This window comes from Meles meles, chromosome 7, assembly GCF_922984935.1.
Source record: "Meles meles chromosome 7, mMelMel3.1 paternal haplotype, whole genome shotgun sequence".
NCBI lineage: Eukaryota > Metazoa > Chordata > Mammalia > Carnivora > Mustelidae > Meles > Meles meles.
In genome coordinates, this window is record NC_060072.1 from 133,100,204 (window position 1) to 133,122,704 (window position 22,501).

The following is a 22,501-nucleotide window of genomic DNA, read 5'->3' on the forward strand; positions in this document are numbered from 1 at the left end:
GAAACACAACAATATTGAAATTAGGCCAATTAATAACCCTACAGCGGCATCTAAGTGTTCATGAAAAGGAAGAGTCTCATGTCTCCAGTTTAAATCAAAAGCTAGAAATTATTAAACCTAGTGAGGAAGGCATGTCAGAAGCTGAAATTGGCCAGAAACTAGGTCTCTTGAGCAAAACGGATAGCCAAGTTGTGAACACAAAGGGAAAGTTCTTGAAGGAAATTAAAAATGCTACTCTAGTGAACATATGAATGGTAAGAAAGGGGATACAGCCTTATTGCTGATATGGAGCAAGTCTGAGTGGCCTGGAGAGAAGATCAAACCAGCCACAACATTCTCTTAAGCCAAAGCCTCATAAGGAAGAGTATCCTGACCTTTTTCAATTCCATGAAGGCTGAAAGAGGTGAGAAAGCTGCAGAAGAGAAGTCTGAAGCTAGCAGAGGTTGGTTCGTGAGGTTTAAGGAGAGGAGCCGTCTCCATGACACAAAAATGCAAGATGAGGCAGCAAATGCTGATCTAAAAGTCACAGCAAATTATCCAGAAGATCTAGCTAAGATCATTAATGAAGGTGGCTATGCTAAATAACAGATTTTTAATATACATGAATCTGCCTTCTATTGGGAGAAGATGCCACCTACGACTTTCATAGCTAGAGAGGAGAAGTCAATGCCTGGCTTCAAAGGTTCAAAGGTTCACAGGCTGACTCTTGTCAGGGGATAATGTAATTGACTTTAAGTAGAAACCACGGCTCACTTACCATTCTGAAAATCCTGGGGCCTTTACAAATTACACTAAATCTACTCTGCCTGTGTTCTAGAAATGGAACTACAAAGCCTGGATGACAGCACATCTATTTAGAACATGGTTTACTGAATAGTTTAAGCTCACTGTTGAGAACTGATACTCAGGAGAAAGATTCCTTTCAAAATTGTACTGCTCATCGACAGTGAACCTGGTCATCCAAGAGCTCTGATGGAGAAGTACAGTGAGATTAATGTTGTCTTCATGCTTGCTAATACAGCATCCATTTTGCAGCCCATAGGTCAAGGAGTCATGTTGACTTTCAAGTCGCATTACTTCAGATATATGTTTCATAAGTCTATATACTGCATAGACAGTGATTCCTCTGATGGATCTGGGCAACATAAGTTGAAAACCTGCTGGAAAGGATTCCTCATGCTACATACCATCAAGAACATTCACGACTCATGGGAAGAGGGCAAAATATCAAACATTTACAGTCTGGAAAAAGTAGATTCCAACCCACATGGATGACTTTAAGGGGCTTAAGATTTGAGTGGAGAAAGTGACCACAGACAGGGTGGAACAGCAGGAGAATTAGAATTAGAGGTGGAACTTGAAGATGTGAGTGGCTGCAATCTTGTGATCCAGCTTGAGCAGACAAGGAGCTGCTTCTTAGAGATGAAGAAAGAAAGTGATTTCTTGAGATGTGATCTGCTCCCAGTGAAGATGCTGTGAAGATTGTTGACCTGACAACAAAAGATTTAGAATATTACATAAACTTAGTTGATAAAGAAGCAGCTGGGTTTGAGAGGAGCGACTCCAATTTTGAGAGAAGTTCTACTGTGGGTCAAACGCTATTGAACAGCTCTGCGTACTACAGAGAAATCATCTGTGAAAGGAAGAGTCTGTTGATGCAGCAAACTTCATTGTCTTATTTAAAGAAATTGCCACAGCCATCCCAGCCTTCAGCAACCACCACCACGTTCAGTCAGCGGTCATCCACATCAAGGCAAGACCCTCTGTCAGTAAAAAAAATTATGATTTGCTCAAAGCTCAGATGACAATTAGCATTTTTTTAAACAATATAACATTTTTAAATTAAGGTAGGTGCATTTTTTTTTTTAGAGATAATGCTATTACACACTTAAAGTAAACATAACTTTTTTTTTAATTGTTACAGATTTTTTTTAAATTTATTTATTTATTTGACAGAGATCACAAGCAAGCAGAGAGACAGGCAGAGAGAGAGGAGGAAGCAGGCTCTCTGCCGAGCAGAGAGCCCGATGTGGGGCTCGATCCCAGGACCCCGAGATCATGACCTGAGTTGAAGGCAGAGGCTTTAACCCACTGAGCCACCCAGGTGCCCCAAACATAACTTTTATATGCACTGGGAAACCAAAAAATTCATTTGACTCATTTTATTATAATATTTGCTTTAGGGACACCTGGGTGGTTCAGTCTTTGAGTGTCTGCCTTCACCTCAGGTCATGATCCCCGGGACCTGGATTGAGCCCCACGTCGGGCTCCCTGCTCGGCGGGAAGCCTGCTTTGCCCTCTTCCACTTTCCCTCTCCCTCTCTCTCTCTCTCTCTGTCAACTAAATAAATAAAATCTTAACAAAATATATTTGCTTTATTGCAGTGGTCTAAAACATATGTCTGAGGTACACCTTAGAAATTACACAGACTACCTTCTCAAATCACACTGCAATAAAACTAGAAATTAAAACACTCTAATTTGATGGACAAAAAGAAAAACAAAAACAAAACCTCAAACGTTCCTAAGTAGCATTTGGTCAATAATACAAACAACAGACTATTTACAAAGTAAGTGAAAAGGGAAAATTAATGTTTAGAAATCTCCATGGTAGACAGCCAAAACCGTTCTCACAATTAAATTCCTTAATGGTCTTGATAAACAAAAAAAAAGAAAACAACAAGACCTAAAGTGAGTATTCTACTTAGGAGATTAGGAAAATGACATAAAACAGACCCAAGGAAAGAGGTTACCAAAATAACAGAGGTACACTGGAGTCCAACCTTACTGGCTGCTCAGTCGATTTTTAGGAATTTGGGGAAGTGGTTGTTAAGTAGCCATCATTAAAGAATCACATTAGATAAACTTCAGTAACTTGGGTTACAAACAAGTGTTAAATACTCAAGTTGTTAGTTCTTAACTAATTTAGTTCATTTTGCTAGTATATACGTTCTTGCGTTTATTTAGGTCAATTGCATCTGTAGAGTGGAAATCCCATGCATCTCTTTGCAACTCTGCATTTGTCGACATCACATTGGCAGCTGGAAATCAGCCACGGTGGGAATATTTACACCGTGGCATTTGGTAGGGCTGCAAATCAGAGCCCTTGTCTCCTCCTCCTTCTTTTCTACAGAGCTGTTGTTAATGAGCATACCACTGGCCATCAATAGATGATCTTTTTTAAGGAATATGAAATTTCCCCGTTGAGATTAGAATAACAATAAAGCATGAAGATGCTTTATAAAGTTCAAACTCATTTCGGGGTGGTGGAATGCTTCAGCTTTCAGGGATACATTTCTTTCATTCTGATGCTTGCAGTTAAATCAGTACTAATTAATGCAAGATGGACCTTAACATTCAAGAGTGAGCCAGGTCTCACAATGGTTTTTTTGATTAGTAATAAGTGAAGGACTGGACTACATAGAAGTTTTCTGGCCAAGTCACTGAATACTTCTAAGTTATTGGGGGGGGGGGGGAATGTCCATATATATGGATTTTTGTCAAATTAAATATACCTTATACATGTTTTTCTATAAAACATGAGGAAAATGTAAGTAGGCTGGTGAGTATTAAGTGAAAAAATAATGAATAGCAACAGTGACTAAATCCCCTTTTCATGGTGGGGGTTATTTTCTTTGGCTTTGGGAGAATTCTTAGTAAAAAATTCTTTGTAGGGGTGCCTGGATGGCTGAGTTGGTTCAGTGTCTGCCTTCGGTTCAGGTCATGGTCCCAGGGTCCTGGGATCAAGTGCCGTATCAGGAACCACATCTGCCTTCCTGCTCAGCAGGGAGTCTGTTCCCTCTCCCTCTGCCTGCTGTTGCCCTGCTTGTGCTCTCTCTCTCTATGTCAAATAAATAAAGAAAATCTTTTAAAAAATTCTTTGTAACAATTTAAGTTAAGACATTTTAAACCATAAGCTTAGTTTAAAAAATAAATGAATGTTAATTTAAAAATCAGAGTTACGTTAAATACGTTGGTTGAGGAAAAAGTGGGAGCCAGCGCACAGCTCCTTTAGGTACCAATAGTTTATTCCTGCTTGGTTTTTCAAATTCACTAAACTGATTTTGGGAAGAAAAGGTTCTCTTGATTCACCCTGTATACCTGATTGGTTTTTTTTTTCACATTTCATCGTATTAATAGTTATACATAATGCAGAATGGATTTTGGAGGAGGAGAAATTGTAGTGTGATGGAAGTTTCTGACACAGCTTTCTCCTTTTTTTTTTTTTTAAAGATTTTATTTATTTATTTGACAGCGAGAGATCACAAGTAGACAGAGAGGCAGGCAGAGAGAGAGAGAGGGAAGCAGGCTCGCTGCCGAGCAGAGAGCCCGATGCGGGACTCGATCCCAGGACCCTGAGATCATGACCTGAGCCGAAGGCAGTGGCTTAACCCACTGAGCCACCCAGGCGCCCAGCTTTCTCCTTTATGCCCAAGTTGTGCTGCGGCCCTGTGAGGGAAAGGAAATACTTTGGAACAATTTACCCCTAGAGCAGAATATTATTGAGCTGTCAATGCTTCAGTTTTTAAGAATGCTTAATTTGTGCCCAAAGTCTTATGGCCTATAGAATATATTCCATCTTTTTATTTCTTCATTTGATTTTTTTAAAAAAAGAGTTAGCATTAGGCTTTAGCTTTCTTTTAAAACCAAGACCTTTCCTTATGTTAATAATTATTTTTACAAATTCCCTTTAAATAATGGTAAGATTTATTTTCAAGTCTCTTAGAAAATTTTCAGCTTCAAAATAAACCATTTCCAAAGATGTCTTTGAACTCAGTCTGACATCTGAACTTTCATTTTAATTTGTTCTTGGCATTGTTAGCTCTTGTGCATTCCCTGGGCTTATTAGAGCATGTGAAGCTCTTACGACTTTCAGTTAATATAATAAAACCTGTTAGTGTAAATTTATCTTAGTGTTCTGCATGTGTTTGCTGATTCTGCAAACTTGAGTCATTCAGATCTAAATATAAAAGATCATATTTTGAAAGTAAGGAACGAAATGATCTTTTCCAATTATGTTAAAATACTTAAGCCTTTGGATTTAGTTTTGGTCTAGATTAAAGATCTCTGGGAAATATGACTCTGCATGTTTTCTTCATTTGCCTCTGGGAGATAACCTAGTTGGTTTATAACATATGTGAAAGTGGATTTTCTTTCTTTTTTTTTTTTTTTTAAGATTTTACTTATTTATTTGAGAGAGACACAGTGAGAGAGGGAACACAAGCAGGGCGAGTGGGAAAGGGAGAAGCAGGCTTCCCGATGAGCAGGGAGCCCAATGTGGGGCTCCATCCCAGGACCCTGGGATCGTGACCTGAGCTGAAGGCAGACGCGTAAGGACTGGGCCACCCAAGTGCCCCGTTAAGGTGGATTTCCAAGCAGAATAGGCTATCGTGAGATTTGGATGACTCTAGTAAACGAAATGGGATGAAGGACAGACATTATAGACCATACCTCTTTTGGGTCATGAAAATCTATCCCTGGTCTGTTTCTCTGTTCGAGCCATTAAGCATGAGTTGAAGAGTCTACTTAGACAGCTCTTTTACCTACCTAACCCAGTGTAAATAAATATTTGTTAAGTGACAGGTAAGAAAATCATAATCTAGAATAACAGTCCATGTTTTCCAGCTAATTTTGTATTTTTACTTGAAACTTCTTACCTTTCTAAATGTAAGTTTAAGTAACAATCTGGGTTACTTTATTCGTGGATTTGCCCAAGTGAAATTGAGGGCTTTATCTGCAGTCTATTTTTGTATCATGATAATTCATCCATTGGAAGCAAGTTTGACATGCTGAGGACGAAGTGGTGTCTTCTAATGAGGACTCCCAGAATAGAAGCAGCATATTAATAAACCCACACATCACCCACGTGAAACCCACTAATTGAGCATTGTTTGTCAGCTAGTCACAGGTCACACCTGTGCTGACATTTCTCTTCCCCATTTTCAAATTTCACTAATTCCCGGCTATTGAGCTCATTAGGTGTTTTTAGTAGAACAAAAGCTTTGAAAAATGATAAACGATGGTTGTTTACTTAAATTCCAAAAGCAGAGCCCTTAAAAAATACCTTTTGTATGAATTTTAAAGACCCTCTAATTGATACAATGACCAGTTAACAATCGAATCTGTCATTACCAGAACAGCGGCTACTACTTGATTGATTTTAACCAATGGGTATCAAGCAACTGACGGTCCTTAGCACAAACAGGGTGCCCCTATAGAATAGACTATTTGGCTAACATATTCTGTATATATTGTAAAATTTTGTCTTCTTAGTTGTCAGTCAAACAGGAAACAGTAAGAGTTTTTCACAAATACCTTATGAGGGTAGGGTCAACGTGGAGCTGAATTTTTCTTTTCTTTTTCTTTTTGTGGGAGGTTTAGCTTTATTTCTACTCTCAAACTCTTACAACTTTGCATAAAGTCCTCATCCCGACCTCAGAGATGGCAGAAACTCTAATAAGCAACCCCCCTCAACAATACGTGAATTTTAATGGCTCCCTCTCCGGGGAACGGGAGGTCACACTACATACTTTGGGAAACACCCCAAAGATTGTCTGGCACTTTGCTACATAAATGCTTTGGTCCAATCTCTTATTGACTTAGGATACTTAGGATTAGCACAGAAAATGGGCTGCTCAACCCTCTGACGGGGAGTGGGGCAGAAAGTGGACAGCAAGGTGGTCTGGGACAGATGGACAGACCATAGGAGTGAGCTCAAGTTCTTGGACACAGGTAGTTGATCCTGGGTGGCCACTGAGGTGGCCACAGATGCTGCTCTGGTGGCCTTAATCTGCCTAGTTCACCAGCTCACTGGAACCATAGCTGGTCTTCCTCTGGGCCCCCTCCATGGAGTCACTGGCATGGGTGACATTCTGCTGATGTGGATGCTGAAGTCCTCCCTGATGGTGCTGGGGCAGCCTCAGCTGAGCTGGGGGCCCATCATGGCCCTTGAGGCGTAGACCATGTTGGGGCCTTTCTAGACCATGGCCACCATGGGGCCAGAGCTCATACAGCTGATGAGGCTGGGCAGAAGGTCTTCCTCTGCAGGTCATGGTGGTGCTCAGCAAGGATGTTCTCTGGTGCCTGTGGCATCTTCATTTCTATCAGCTTGAAGCCCCTTCTCTCAAAGCTTGGGATCACATCCACAAGGAGTCACCATTGCACCCCATCTGGCTTCACGACAAGGGTCCATTGCTGGGTCCAGGAGGGCCCTCCTGAGCTGGGATCCAAGAGCAGCCTTGGCCAGGTGCCACGGACCCCATGAACTGCTCAGCAGCCCTGGCAGCGAGGCGCACCCCAAGAAGCTACCTATGACCCCCCTATTGGCTCTGAACGTTTTTTGGTAATAGACATGTTTGCCTGTAACATTTACCAATTAGTTGCTGTCCAAATGAATACCTGACAGTAAATTTGTTATATTCTAGCACTATGATTTTGGTGAAGTTGGCATATATCTGAAAATCTAAGAGAAGTATTCATTTATTCAACAGATATTTATGTAATGAAGTAGGAGATGAGGCCGGAGGTGGGGGTGGGGGACAGGACTTGTAGTGTCTTGTAGGCAACAGCAAGGAGTTTGGGCTTTAATTCTAAGCAACTTAGAAAGAAATTGAAGGGTTTTAAACAGGAGATTAAACAAAAAATACCTGATTTACTGTCTAAAAATATTTCTGTGCTGAGTAGAGAATAAACCACAGTAAGGCAAGAGTTAAGGGTTTATGGCAATAGTCAAGGCGAGAAAGGATGGCAGCGTAAATTGGGGATGAGTCAAGGGCAATGGAGAGAAGTTGGTAGCCTCAGGTTGTATAGTCTAGAAACTGGTAGTTGAGCAAACAGAGAATTTAAACTCTACTTAATACCTAGACCTTCTTTTCTTACAAGAAAGATGATCTTGCCTCTCTTCTTATTCTTCAACCTGAAGTTTTGGAAAAAGATCTACAAATCATGCCATCTCATCCATTCTACAGTTAAGTGTCTGAACAGAACTGTATGACTGGGCATGCAAAACAGAACAGAACAGAACAGGCCACTAAATATTTTCAAATGATGTCCTGACAGAAATTTCTAAAGTTCCAGGTGAGTGGTTTTCAATGCAGAGAGAAAGGTAAAGTTTTCTCCCTGTTGAATGATCCAGGATAATTGTTGGTGAGAACACAGTTCCTATACTGGTGAAGCCAATTTTCTACTGAGTGGAGATGCAGCGTACAAGGAGGTCGCACAGGGTACGGGAAGGCCAACAAGTGACGCTGAGATTGTCTAAACAGCAGTCCAATATTTGGGCCATGTCACCAAATGATTTGTGATTCTCATATACATCCTGAAAGGTCAATTTGGTTGAGGAGATTTTTGATTTGAAGCTTTCAGGAAATGATTCAGTGAGGTTGGTCTGGCTGGGGAGAGAAGCCATCATTTATTTTTATGTGTTATTCCTACTGACTGTTTTAGGACAACACCAGTACAGGGAGGCACTGCATTTTCTGTGAACACATTTTTTTCATCTATTTGAGGATATAACAGATAAGCATGCAAAAGCTATGAACAAAGTACCTTGAACTCAGAATTCCAAGACGGCCGAAAGAGCACAGACTTTGAAGTCAGCCAGAGCTCTGAATCCTGCTTCTTGCTCCCACCAACTGCAAAATTTCAGGCAAATTACTAACCTCATCATCTCTTTTAGTTTCATCTGAAGGAAAAATAATGGAGGTTTTGGGGTTTTTTTTTCCTTCCAATTTGCTAGGATTAAATAACAAAAACCTGAATGGATCTTTTTTTAAGTAAAAAGGAAAACTGTGAACAGTAATTTGTACTTAATGCACATTTTGAGATTCAAGAAAGAAATTTTGAATTCAGAGCAAACAAAACAAAATAATCCCCAGCATCCTCATGTTGAAGGAGTTAGGATAACCATTGATAAGAAAAGATAAGAAAACAGCATATCCATTTGTTGTAATTGTCTCAAGGTTTGAGATGAATGGGAGTGTTAGCTTTCATGCTATTGAATAATCAGAGACTAGAGAAGCCTAAAATGTGCAAATTGTGCAGTACAGGCAAGTGTAAAAGGAATTAGAAAGGGAAAGATGAGTGTAGGCTTTTAGTAAAGCTGGAAACTATTAGTCTCAGAAGGCTGATCAGAATGTGGATAAGCATGTGGGAGAAGGGTGTGACAGGAAACTGGAAATATCTATTACCTTTCTTTTCTGCACTGAAATTCTCTTCCCTGGCCAGTATCCGGGCTCGCAGGGCCAGCCAAACCAGATGATCTTTCTGTGTTCCTTTTCTGGTTCAATTTCTGCAGGACGCTGACTCGCAGCCAGAGTAACTCAAAAGGTCTCTGCTTTCAGAGCAGGTTTTCTGCCAACTCCTGTCTCCACATCTTCAAAATCAAGGTAGACTCTTGTGCTGCCAAATACACTGGGACAAAAAGCAGAATGACTCCAATTTCTTAGAAGCAATGATACACATGGAGCTCCTCTCTTCTGCAATGAAGCTTATGGAGTGCTTTGTAAAATAGAGAGGTCTGGAAATCGGTGCTTCATCTCCAGGCCTGAGAACTCAGAATCTAGGCTAAGGGGCTGTGGAAATGTGGAAAGAGACTGCCCTGAGATTCAAGTGGAAAAATCCACCCACTGCGGGGTGGTGAAGAGGGACGGGTGGTCTGTGAAGGAACGAAGCCCTATAGACGGTTGCTGTCAGGAAATGAGCAAAGTAAATGACTAAATGGCAATGAACAAAATAGCTTAAATACTGAGAATTCCAATAGAGCAGAATGAGCAAAGTAAATGAGCAAAGGCAGAACCTGAGCACAGTGTGCATTCAGTGAATGTGAATTGTCTCCAGTGTTTCCTAATTTGCCTATTGATCAAATACCACGTGGAGGGACTTGTTGAATTCGAAGATTTCTGGGCCCCTCACCAAAGATTCAATTTCAAATGGCCTAAAGAGAGGGGGATGTGGAATTTGTACGCTTAGCGAATGTCCCAGAATTCCTTTGATTTCTCTCAGTTTAGAAAATGCCACCTTAAAGCAATTGTTCTCAGGGTTTGGGTGCTCAGGCCCCCTAGGTACTCCACCTTAGAGTCCTGGGTAGGAGTGAAGAATCTGCATTTTTAGGAGTCCAGGGTAATTCTGATACCTGTGGTGAGGGAAAGGGGCTTGCACCCCCCCCCCCCAATAAATGTCTCCTCAAAGAGAGTCACTGACTTCTTGTCAACTATTCCCAAACTTTGGTTCTTGGCCCAAGTATCAAAATTATTGGGGTCTGGAAGGGGAGGCAGGTGAATGGCTTTCAATTCCGATTCCTACAATTATCCTGCTAAGATTCTTTATCAGTAGGTTTGGGCTGGGGTCAGTGTCTTTCTATATTTTTGGTTTCCTTAGGCAAGTCTGTAATGTGCGGTGGTTTAGGACCCATTAGACCCTACCCCAGAATAAGGCAGATTGATTGGTATTTACATATCTTAGGAAAAAATGTGTCCATTCAGATCAGGACTGGTCCTTGGAGAACACACAGGGTAACAAAAGGCCCAAGGCAAGTGAAGAGCCTCAACCAGGGCTCCTGCTCGTTCATTCTTGCTTCCAGGTCTCTAGACCTGCCCCCTCTCTGGGGTTGTCTACATCAGACAGCTCAGAAAAAGGAATCTGCTATTCAGGGCCTCACTAGGGCTTTCTTCCAGGTGGGTCTAAGAAGTCCCTCTTGTAGGGGTCCTCTGTTGGGCATATACCCCTGGCCTTCACAGGCTCTTCCCATTGGCCTTAGCCTGGGATGTAGCTCCTGGATCCCCTGATCTCTGTCATTTCCCTCCCATTAGCCCTCATTGCCCCCAAACAGCTTCCTGATCCAGCTGTCCTTCCGTGAGCCTGCCAGACTTCCCTGTGCCGTCCACAGTTCCCGTTCTGTGATCAACACATGCCCTTTGGCCTCCAACTATCTTGGACTGTTTTCTTCACTTTCTTGGCTCTACCGAGAGCTTCTCTCATCGGGGCTATTTATTCCCTATTTCCCTAAATATCTCTCAGTCAAGATGAGGGGAACAGTGTCCTTTGTGGTTCTCTCCAAAGCCTTTTCAATGTCATGCGTCCATAGTGGAGGGCAAAAATTTGTCTTTCTCCTGGTTTTTACCTATCACCTCAACTCCTGATTGTCTTAGGAGATGGCAGGATAAAATAATCTTTAAAAAAAAGAAGAAGAGAAAGAAAAAGAAAGGGTGTGCCTGGGTGGCTCAGTCAGGTGTTTGCCTCCAGCTCAAGTGATGACCCCAGGGTCCTGGGATCAAGTCCTGCATCAGGCTCCCTGCTCAGCGGGAAGACTGCTTCTCCCTCTCCCACTCCCCCTGCTTGTGTTCCCTCTCTCACTGTCTCTCTCTCTCTGTCAAATAAGTAAATAAAATCTTAAAAAGAAAGCAAGCAGGCATTAGTACCTCCTATTTGCCTTATGAATTGCCATAAAATTTACCTAGCATGTTGTGAAAGAAGTTAAGTTTTTAGATACAGAGTAGTCCTCTGAGTGGCAGACCAAGGGAGAGAAGGTGAGGCTGGTCAGCCCCAGACGCAGTCAATAAAGGAATACACTGATGCAGAGAATTCAAAAACAGTGACCAAACAAACCCAAAATCGATGCGATTTTTAAAAAAATCACCACATGCTGGCAATTCTAAATAATATTAATAATAAAGTGCACAGCTTCTAAAAAAAACCAGTTCTGAATAACTGCTGTGGTACTTGTTGAGTTTCTGTGGCGTGAGCTTCACATGAGCATATTTTCATTAGGTGTCCTTTAATCGCCATTGCATTATATCTGGAAGTTAATTTAGAGAACTTCGGATTTTCAGTAGGTGCTCTCTGTGTTTTTATTCACAGAATACGCTTGTGGAGCTTGGGCCTCTCTGGAGCTAGCCTGAATGGCCTTTTCCAAGCCCTGTGGTATCCCATATTCCTTTACTTGACGGCAGGCTTAAAATAAAGTGATAGCACAGGCATTGTGAGGACAAAAAATGACTTACTTCAGATTTGTTATTCTCTGTGACCGCTTGGGGTTTCTCCTTGCATTAAAATCTTGAAATTGTGGAAAAGAGCAGGAATTGCAAGGTGCAGTATTTTTTGTTTGGTAGGCGCTAGTTTCAGGTTACATGTGAAATAGTTTGTTGAATTTGAGTAATATCTTTAAAACTGAAATGTTAAATTTAATCATAAATTATGTTTTACAACTAAAGAACAAATCAAGAAAATAGTGATTATTACCGATTATTGCATGATTACTGCTTTTTGGCAAATAGAAGAAGGGGATGTTAAAACTGATACTCTTTGGGGCTCTGGGTGGTTCAGTTAAGCGGCTGTCTTCAGCTCAGGTCATGACCTCAGGGTCTTGGGGTCGAGTCCTACGTTGGATTTCCTGCTCAGCGGGGAGTTGGCTTCTCCCTCTGCCCCTCACCCTGACTCATGCTCTCTCTCTCTCAAATAAGTAATTGAAATCTTAAAAAAAAAAAAGAAAGAAACAAACCCTGGTCCACTCTGATTGTCCAATTTGGGTAATATACTAGCTATACTAGATGTGCCACTGGTTCCTTAAAATACCACTGTTGGCTTCAACTAACACATCACATGTTAATCAGGATAGAGAGAAAATAGGCCTTAAAACCAGCTTTTTGTCTCCCTCCTCCTATAATAACTCAAGACAAAACAAAGGACCAATGAAGACCTCCCAGTATGCTTTAATTTGGGACCTGTGTGTTTCACACAACAGAGGAATTTGTTTCTTGACCCTTCGGCATTCCAAACTTTGCATATGTCTGTACGATGGTAATTTCAGGAAGAGGTGCCTTTTAAATATGGCATACCCACTGAGGGGTATTTCAAATTTGTTGATTATCTATCATTTTGTGGCAAAGAGATTCCTAGTAGTTTAAAAATAGGCATGTATTCTTGGCATTGAGTGGTACAACTCACGAAGTAGTGCCAGATTCTGCCACCTAGTTTAATTTCAACAGTGAGGTGTTTTGCATGTTCTAATGGCAACACTTAGTGAAAGTTACTTTTGGAAAACTAAGCTCTTGGATGAGCTATTTGTGAATACCTGTTGTCCTGCTGGCCAGGATATTGTCTCAGATTGGGCAACTTCTCACTCCTTAGTTGCCATTTGGCCTCCCCTGCACACACTCATGCAGGCTTCTGGCAGTGACCACCTGAACTACTTAAATCCTTTCCTTGCCCTTCTCCTCTACTCTCCTTCCCTTCATCTCTTCTCTTCATCACCCATCTGCTTTTTTGTCCTCCTCCTGCCATTTTTACCACACCCCCAAGGCTTAAGTTTCAATTTTCTTGATACAGTCTCATACATTAATTTGTATATGATGCAATTCCACGGTATTTGACAAGTCATGATATTTTGACTTCTATTTTCATTTCACTTGCCCAGTTCAGGAAACAGAGCATGTAGGATTCAGATCAGTGCATGGAACATGCATTGATTATGTGCAAGCTTTTGCAGAGCAGACTGACCTTAAAAGGTATTTGCTTTGGGACCTTGCCAAAAGCATACTTCTGATTCTCTAGGGTTAGCGAGGAGTGGAACTGTCAGGGTGCCAAAAGTCGATGATTAGTCAAAGGGTATTTCTACTGTCCCCTTTGTTTCCTACCCAAAACCACATTAAGCAATATCTAGATATTACTCTCATCGGTTTGGGGGCATCGATAAATGAGATATTTCTTCATAAAATCTTGGAACAATCCCGAACTCCGCAAAAGTGGATACAAGGAATTTGCCTGCAACACACAGCTGGGCTCTATGACCCTGAGAGCATTTCTACTCCAAGGGGCAACAGTGTTCTACCCCTTAACACCTCCTCTAAAATAGAATAGAAGATGTTGTCTAAAAGACATCCAGCCATGGCTCTCTTCCCTTTGGAGGCATGTCTGCTGGGCAGATTTTCTCTAGTAACTATCCTAATTGGCAAAGGTGCACACATTTTATGTGACCAAAATTCTTACAGGCATTTTGCAAACATAACATATTCTTCCCTTGCTGCAATATTTGTCTTTTGGGAAACGGCTTGCAGAGCCTTGTGGTAAATTGCTTAAGAGTAGTTATAGTCTGTTAATCCCATTTTTTTTCCCTAAGAGAGAGCGGGGATAAAACTGGTGAATATCAGGGTCCCTAGGCTCATACAGGGACACTGGACCAAAGGTCTCCCAGAAAGCAGTGCTTTATTCTAAAATAAAAAGACTGGCTTACCAGAACTGGATCTTGACCGGAGTTCATGGCAATTTTGGGACCAGAGTCCAAGCGGCATCTTTGGTGGGGCGGCAGGATTCTGGAGATCCCTCTAAAAAAAAAAAAAGGCTGCACTGCACTTTTTATTGTTTATACATTTCATCAGGTTTTCAAATGCTTCTCTTTCTAAAATGATTTTCTGCAGCTTTCAGAAGCTAAGGCTTGCTTCTCAAATTATATTAAAATTCTTTTTTTTCCCCTTCTTTGAGAAAGAGTGTGTGGGTGGTGGGGAAGAGCAGAGGGACAGAAAGAATCTCAAGCAGACTTCACACTCAATGTGGGGCTTGACCCGGGGCTTGATCCTATGACCCTGAGATCGTCACCTTAGCCAAAATCAAGAGTTGGACCCTTAACCAACTGATCCACCCAGGCGCCCCTAATATTAATTCGTAATGGTATGCCATTGCTATATTCCATTTTCAGGATGGAATTTTTCAGAGCCCATATGTATCTATCACCCAGTGCTGACAAGCATCCACATGGGACTAACCTGCTTCCTTTCTTATCCTGTACCTCCTGCCCCATTTCTGTTATACAGCAAGTCCCAAACATCACGTTAATTTATTGAAGGGAATAAAGAAACAAAAATACAGGGGCACCTGGATAGCTCAGAGCATCTACCTCTGGCAGCTTAGGTCGTGATCCCAGGATCCTGGGATCGAGCCCTGCACTGGGCTCCCTGCTCAGTGAGGAGTCTCCTTCTTCTTCTCCCTCTGCTGCTCCCCCTGGTTATGCTCTCTCTCTCTCAAATAAATAAAAATCTTAAAAAAAAAAAAGAAGAAAATAAAAATACACATCTCTGGATGAGAATTATGATCCCATTATTAACAGTATCTTGGATTCAGCTATTGTACTTCTGTATAATTGTATTGTATTTTGAAATTTACTATCTCCTTAGTTTTTTAAAGATTTATTTATTTTACAGAGGAGGGGAGGGGCAGAGGGAGAGAGAGTCTCAAACAGACTCCATGCTGAGCACAGGGCACCATGTGGGACTCTACCGTGGGGCCCAATCTCACAACCCGAGATTAGGACCTGAGCCAAAACCAAGAGTTGACACTTAACTGACTGCACCACCCATGTGCCCAGAATTTACTATGTCTTAAGAGAAATATGGCTTCAGAATTTTTTTCTTGCATCTCAATCTGCCAATCACAGAGAAATTCAGTAAGTGCCCAAGAAACTAGGTATGATCACCTGGGTCCTTGAATTTTTTTTTTTTTTTTACTTTCACCATAATATTTTATTACTTTTTTCAATGCTCCATAAAATATCTATGATGTCTACATCTCGGCTGTTTTATGTTGCAGAATTGTATGATTTCTAAGTGGTGCTCTCTTGTTAATCCATGGGCAAATATCTACCTCTATTCTGTTCAAATGGAACGTCCTGGAATTACTTGGTATCTCAAAATATTACCTATTTCTTTGTTTAAATGATTATTATTGATCTCTAAAATTATTATTTATAATTTAATCTTTCAATTAGTTTTACTTTTTAAGTCAGAAAGTAAAGCTACTTTCTTCAAAAAACGAGTGTATATCGGTAAATGTTATTTGCACAGGCAATATATAACACACTTCACAATCTATAGGGTATGAGTACCAACCAAGAAGAACAAGGCATTGTCTTAGATCTAGAGAAAATTGCTGGATATCCAAGAGGGCTCCTGAGGTAGTTGCTATAGCTGTACCAAGAAGACCCAGCTACCAGAAGACCCGTTCTATTGTTGAAGGACTGTGGCAAGAGCCTAGATTGCATCTTGATACAGGCTGGCTGAGGAATCACTTACAATACATTCTTTTTTTTTTTTTTTTAAAGATTTATTTATTTGACAGACAGAGATTACAAGTAGGCAGAGAGGCAGGCAGGGAGAGAGAGAGGAGGAAGCAGGCTCCCAGCCAAGCAGAGAGCCCGATGCGGGGCTCGATCCCAGGACCCTGGGATCATGACCTGAGCTGAAGGCAGAGGCTTTAACCCGCTGAGCCACCCAGGCGCCCCCAACAATACATTCTAATAGAGCAGCATGACACTGAGCAAAGTCTTCAAAATCAGAAAGGCCAGTTTGGATTCTGCCTTTACAGCTTGTGTGGCCCTGGGTTTGAAATTTCTTATTCTCTGGGTGTAAGATTTCCTTCTTTATAAAGGAGCGTGGAGATATCCTCCATGTAGGGTCGCCAGATGGTTACAGCTAACAACGGTTTAAACACAGTGGTCAGCCCACAGGAAGTGAGCAGGCACTGGGGGGTTGCCACCATTCCCTTCATTTCTGTGGCCCTGTTCTTCTGGATTGCTCTTTCCTTTTTGGAAAACCTCTCCTGGGCTCTCTTCTTGAACACGAGTGCTTCCCAGCTGCCTTCTGTTCTCTCTGTGCTCACTCTCTCCAATGATCTCATCCCGAACCCTGACTGTTGTCCTAACCTCAGCAACAACTTCCTAGCCTGAACCATTCTTCAGCATTTCTCCTGGCCTCCCAATACAACTTGTTAAAGTAATTTCTGCTTGAATATTCCCCAGCTACCTCAGACTCCACGTGTCCACTACTGAACTCACTGTCTTCCCTGTCACACTCTCTGGTCGCCTCCCCTACCTGGGTTAACGTAGTGCCATTCACTTATTCTCTTAAGCCAGAAAACTGAGCGTCGCTTTTGAACATTCACTACCATTTTTATATACAAATATGTCAACTATTCCTGTCAATATTGACACTTAAATATCTTTTCATTTCCACTGTCCTAGTTTAGGCCTCCATTGTTTTCCTACTATTAATTAGCTTTCCCCATATCCAGCATCAACCATCTTCAGACTATACAAAGTCAAGAGAATAATTTTCTTCTTGAGACTATCTTCTTTTAAAATTTTTATTGTGCCCAAAATGGCTTATAAAAAGATCATAAAATACAGTTATATAAATATAAGAAATAACTACCTATAATCCACTAGCCAGATGAAACCACTACTAAAATTTGGCATACGTTCTCTCAGACTATTTCAAACTTCTAATAGTAGACTGTGCTGGAAGTTCAAACCCTAACAGTTTTGGAAACCTTGATATGGTGAGACTAAAACTAAACAGCTAATGGAGCGCCTGAGTGGCTCAGTCGGTTAAGCCCCCTGCTCTTGATTTTGGCTCAGGTCATGATCTCAGGCTCCTAGGACCCAGCCCTGCACTGGGGTACCCAATCAGTAGGGAGTCTGCTTCCTTGAAACTCTCCCTCTCCCCCTCCCCCTGCTCGCTCACTCTCTCATATAAATAAATAAATAAATAAATAATCTATTTTTAAGAAAACAAATTAAAAAAAAAAAAAAAGAAGAAAGGAAAGGAAAAAAAACCAGCTAGGATCTGCCGTCTGACCCGCACTGGGCAACGGATGGTCCTTACCCTGTGCTGATATAACAGAGGCCGACCACTGGCTGGAGACTGATTTTTGGCCGATTTCATTTTAAAGGACATATGGTCAAATCACGTACCTTTGTGGAGGTTATAGTTTCTCCTGAAAAAAATAGAAGCCATCCGAGTGATCAGTCCTGGAGCATGAAACTCGGACGGTAAGCTGAGGTGCGGTAAAAGGCTTTCTTCTTACTACCAGAATTTCCTTCAGCCCAGACTCCGAGGATTTCCGGGCATTTCCGGTCATGTAACGACAGTGGCTACACTGGGGAAGCTGGGAGCAAACCAGCCCTATTAGAGACCGAGGCTGTGCCCTGGGCATGCGCAGTAGGAATTCTACCGGTGGTTCTTTCCGGGATTCCCAAAACTACAGCTAGAGTCAAGATATAGCCTGTTTTCTGCTGAACCGTGGAGAAACAAGAGAAAGGAGCCGTTTGATACTCGAGACAAAATTAAATGACTAAATACATGCAACTAGAAAGGCTAGACAGCTAAAATAACCAGTAAGTAAATGTTGTTGAAATACATTCACTGCTCAGTGACTGGAAGTCCTCAGGAATTGAAGGCGAGTACTTTGTAGCAGACAACTGGCCCCTTTTTAGCGCTGATGGGTCTTAATTTACTTGCACTGCGTGTTTCATAATCCTGTGTGTGGAAGTGATTGAATGACCTTTAAAAGGTAAAGTCTTCTCTAGGTGTTTGATTTTTAGCTAGATGACAATCCTTTGAGAAAAGCCTTCATAAACAATAAGTGGCCACGTTTCTTTGCTTGATTTCATTGTTCTGAAGCCTTTCATTGCTGACTGTCATTCACAGGTTTTGGTCACTGGTGGGCAGTTTCTGGGGTTAGCAGCACCCTCCCCCCCAACCAAGATATTTCAGTGTTGCCTGGGGTGGTGGTGGTGCTTCGGCACTGGCTGTATGATCCATTATCTTGTGTAGGAACTTGCAGCTCTCCAGTTTAAGTCTGTCTTGTTAATGCTTCCTTGTTCTACTCGTGGAAAGTAGATCTGAGATTTCCCGAGTCTCAAAAGGCATTTTTATATACCAATTATTTTAGTCTAATATCTTTGAAGACAGCAATTAGCATGGTATATTTAAACGGCTAAGTTAAAAAAAAATAGCTAAGTTTTTTCCTCTGCATATCCTGGCCTCTGAAATGTCACTGATCATGTGTATCGCATGCTATTTAGATCATGGGGAGGAGGTGTTTCAAATTAAAGTAAAAACAAATTCAGTCTTTCCATTCCTAAAGTTAGTTTTATTTCATTGTTGTATAACAGATTCAAGTGGGAATCTGTTTCTGTAAGTTACCTTTAGTTGCTTAAGAATACTCTTCTCACGGAGTTAAACTAAGTATCTTTTCAGTCTTTTTCTAAATATTTGCATTTATGGATAAGAAATGGAAATATTTTTAGTTTTCGTAGCACCAACATTATTTCTGAACTTTTTATAATGGAATAAAATGGACCAAGATAATGTCTGTTTTATAAATTGTTATACAATTATAGATGGTTTATACTAATTGAATTAAATGTACACTAATATTTAATATTCATTTGTTCCACCATTTAAATACTTGTTTTCTTCTAAGGCCCAGGATAGTGGGTTGTTTATACCACTAGATTCCCAACTTTAATTTGTACCCTGATTGTCTAGAAAATCCCGGGTCCTATCTTGAGTATCTGATTCTATAGATCTGAGGAGGGGCAAGAATTTACCTTCCTAACAAGTTTTTAGGTGATGCTGATGCTTCTGGCCTGGGGAACCCCTCTTGGAAAACCACTGGTTTAAAACATTCAGAGGATGCTTTTCATAGGGCTTGCCTGGGTCCTAGAATGTTTCTGTGGCTGATAGACACAAATAGGGACTTCTCATAGTTGTTCTAAATCTAAATCCTTTGGTCTTAGATCTCCACTTAATTTTTGGATCTTTGACATTCTGGCACTAGGGATGGGAAGAGAGCTGATGCCATTAGCCCCAAATCAGCTATGGGAGAGTAGGCAGGAGTAGAAGAGTGTGTTAATTTGGGTTTGTACAAATTGAGTTGGATGTCTGGGTAGAAGTGTGCTAAAGGCAAGTAGAAATTGTGGACCAGCACTCAGGAGCAAGAACAGGGCTGACGAGAGAAGGAAACGAATAACTTACTGATGACCTAGTTGTCAATGCCTTCACTGTCTTATTTCCTTTAATCCCGACAAGCCCCATAAGTCTCCTGAGGGTAGTCAAAAAGTATTTTTACTTTTATTCATGGGGAAGGAAACTGAGATTTAGAAATTAGGTAACTAATAATTAATTATCTAGGACCCAAATTTGAACTCCAGTTGGTCTGTTTTGAAACTCTTTTTTATATTTGTGGATGAGAGAGTTTGAGAAGGGAAGGTAGGCTTTAGTGTCCTGTACTGCAAAAAGATCAGGCAGCAAGAAGGCTGACAAAGGTCATTTAGAGTTGCTCTCTGAGAAGGAAGCCTTTAGTATTTTGGTTGATAGTATGAGTCCATCAAATGTGATAGGTGAGGAACAAGAGGCAATGAGTGAAGTATTCACTTACTGAAGATTGGTTTTAAAAGGAAAAAGACAGGAGGTTGATATTTTGAAGATTAGGGCCTTCTCTAGAACAACCACCTGTTAAGGACTGAATGTTTGTGTCCCACCCAAGTTCGTAAGTTGTGGTCCAACCCCCCCAATGTCATCATGATATCATCATACTTGGAGATGGGGCACTTTTGGAAGGTGATTAGGTTTTGATTAGGTTATGAATATGGGACCTCCATGATGGAATTGATGCCCTTGTAAGAAGAGGAAGAGACAGATGTCTCTTTCTCCATGTACTTGGCACCCAGAGAAGGCCATGTGAGCCCACAATAGGAAGGTGGCCATCTACAAGCCAGGAGAGAGACCCTCGCCAGAACTGGACTATATGGACACCCTGTCCTCAGACTTCCAGCTTCCAGAACCGTGCGGAAGCAAATGTTGTTTAAGCCACCCGGACTATAGTCTTTTATGAGAGCAGCCTGAGCTAAGACAGCGCCCATGCAAACTGGTGGGGTTGTTTATTCAGACACGGTCCATTAGAAGCTTGCTCCGAGGGTTTTGAACATATGAAATTGGTGTCTCTTGATGTTTGTTCCCATCCCCACTTCTGTTGGAACACCTACAAACAAGCAGAGTATCCCAGTCTTGTCAGCATTCTCCTGCCAAATATGCTTAATTATGTAACTGGGTGAGGTGTGCATTGCCTCTTACATAAGAACCGGTTTTTCTGTCATTTATCAAGCTGGATTGGGCTACTTCTCTTTCGCTCATGTGCATGTGATACGTGCGGTGGTAAAGGTGGTTTAAAACTATTCCTTGAATGGCTTTCAGTTTTAGTTTGAGCTTCAGCACTGATGAGCTGAAGTTTTTAAAACTTAACGCTAAGGAAATCAACCCTATTAGGTCTCTGAAGTGTTTAGAGAGCGACCCCAAATAAATGAAGTATCAAATTATTGATTCATATGGGTCAGTCCCTTCATAGAAAAGATAGTGTACAATGTTATTTCCTTTCTGCTTTGAACTCACTTTATCTTTTGATTTTGAACTTAGAGTGGAGATGACTTATAAATGACTACAGATTTTATTTTTCTGTGGCATGACTAAAAAGATTCATAGTTGATTTATTACCGATCTCCCGAATATGTAACAGGTAGAACCAAGAGAATGAAAAGCATATTAAACATGAAGCTAGTGGGGCTGAACTTCTTTTTCAACCAGACAGAATATAGAATGACTAATATATTACCAAGATACTAATTAGAATCTAGGAGAAAATGATATTGCTGATATCACATCATTTCTGTGAATTGGAATATGTTTTGGAAATGATTTATGGGGTTTTTTTTTTGTCTGAAGAATATTCTAGCTGAGGTTTTTAAATGGCTAGGAATTCTCCCTGAAGGTAAACGTGAAGACTGTGTGAAACTATGGGCTTATTCTTCAGCAATTTGAGGTGTCAAGAGTAGACAGGCACCCAGACTTCCCCCAAAGTCAGCCCGGTGTGTAGGTGAAATTTAATAACTATCCATAGAAGTTTAGAGAACCAATAGCAGCTTCTAAGATGGATACAGATATAGATGTCATCTTTTACAGACCAGTAGTGGCACTATCTTTCTTCTAAGTCACCTGGAACAAAAAGGGTATATAAAACCATAACCTTTTTGTGTCTCATCTCTAAAATGGGGATAATCATAGTACCCACTTTATAGAGTTGTTGTGAAGACTACCTATCAATGCACATTAGCCCTTAGAACTATACCCACCATAGAGAAAGCCCCCAATTAAAGTAATATATTTACTACTTGGAAGGGAAAATGGAACAAGCCGTCTTCCCACAGCTGTCAGCAAAGAGTAAGGAAAAAAAAAAAGGCGAGAAAGGTAGGGTAGAGACAACTCAGCCAGAGAAGCTCAGCAGTAAAGGGGCAGGCCGGAGAATACTGGTGCCGGTGAGGCCACCCACGATGTGGAGAGCACGTCACGACTGAGAACTATCTTTCTCACCTGGAGCACATTTCTTGTGGGGACAGTGTCTCCCAGTGGGTGGCCAGGGTAGGCAGGGACAACCCTCTTCATTCCCTTTCCTTGAACTAGGTATTTGCTGTGGATTATTGGCATCTCTGAGTACAAGCTCCAATTCAAACATCCTTTGAAGGAAGCCACCTTCTCCCGTTCAAGACTCAAGGTTCACTTAGAAGTGGAAGGGACTCTACTTCTTGCCCATGCTCTCAACGCTTGCCTTCGCTTGGGAAGACAGCATGTGGTTTGCCTCTTTAAGCATGTATGGACAGATCCTTTTCTGAACGGACCTCT

The 22,501-nt window shown here is 41.2% G+C and overlaps 1 pseudogene; it reads right to left on the minus strand.

Annotated features, from left to right (window-relative positions):
- Nucleotides 1–6,634: 6,634 nt before the first annotated feature.
- The window catches only part of LOC123946506, a 70,922-nt pseudogene continuing 55,055 nt past the window's right edge, over nucleotides 6,635–22,501 (minus strand).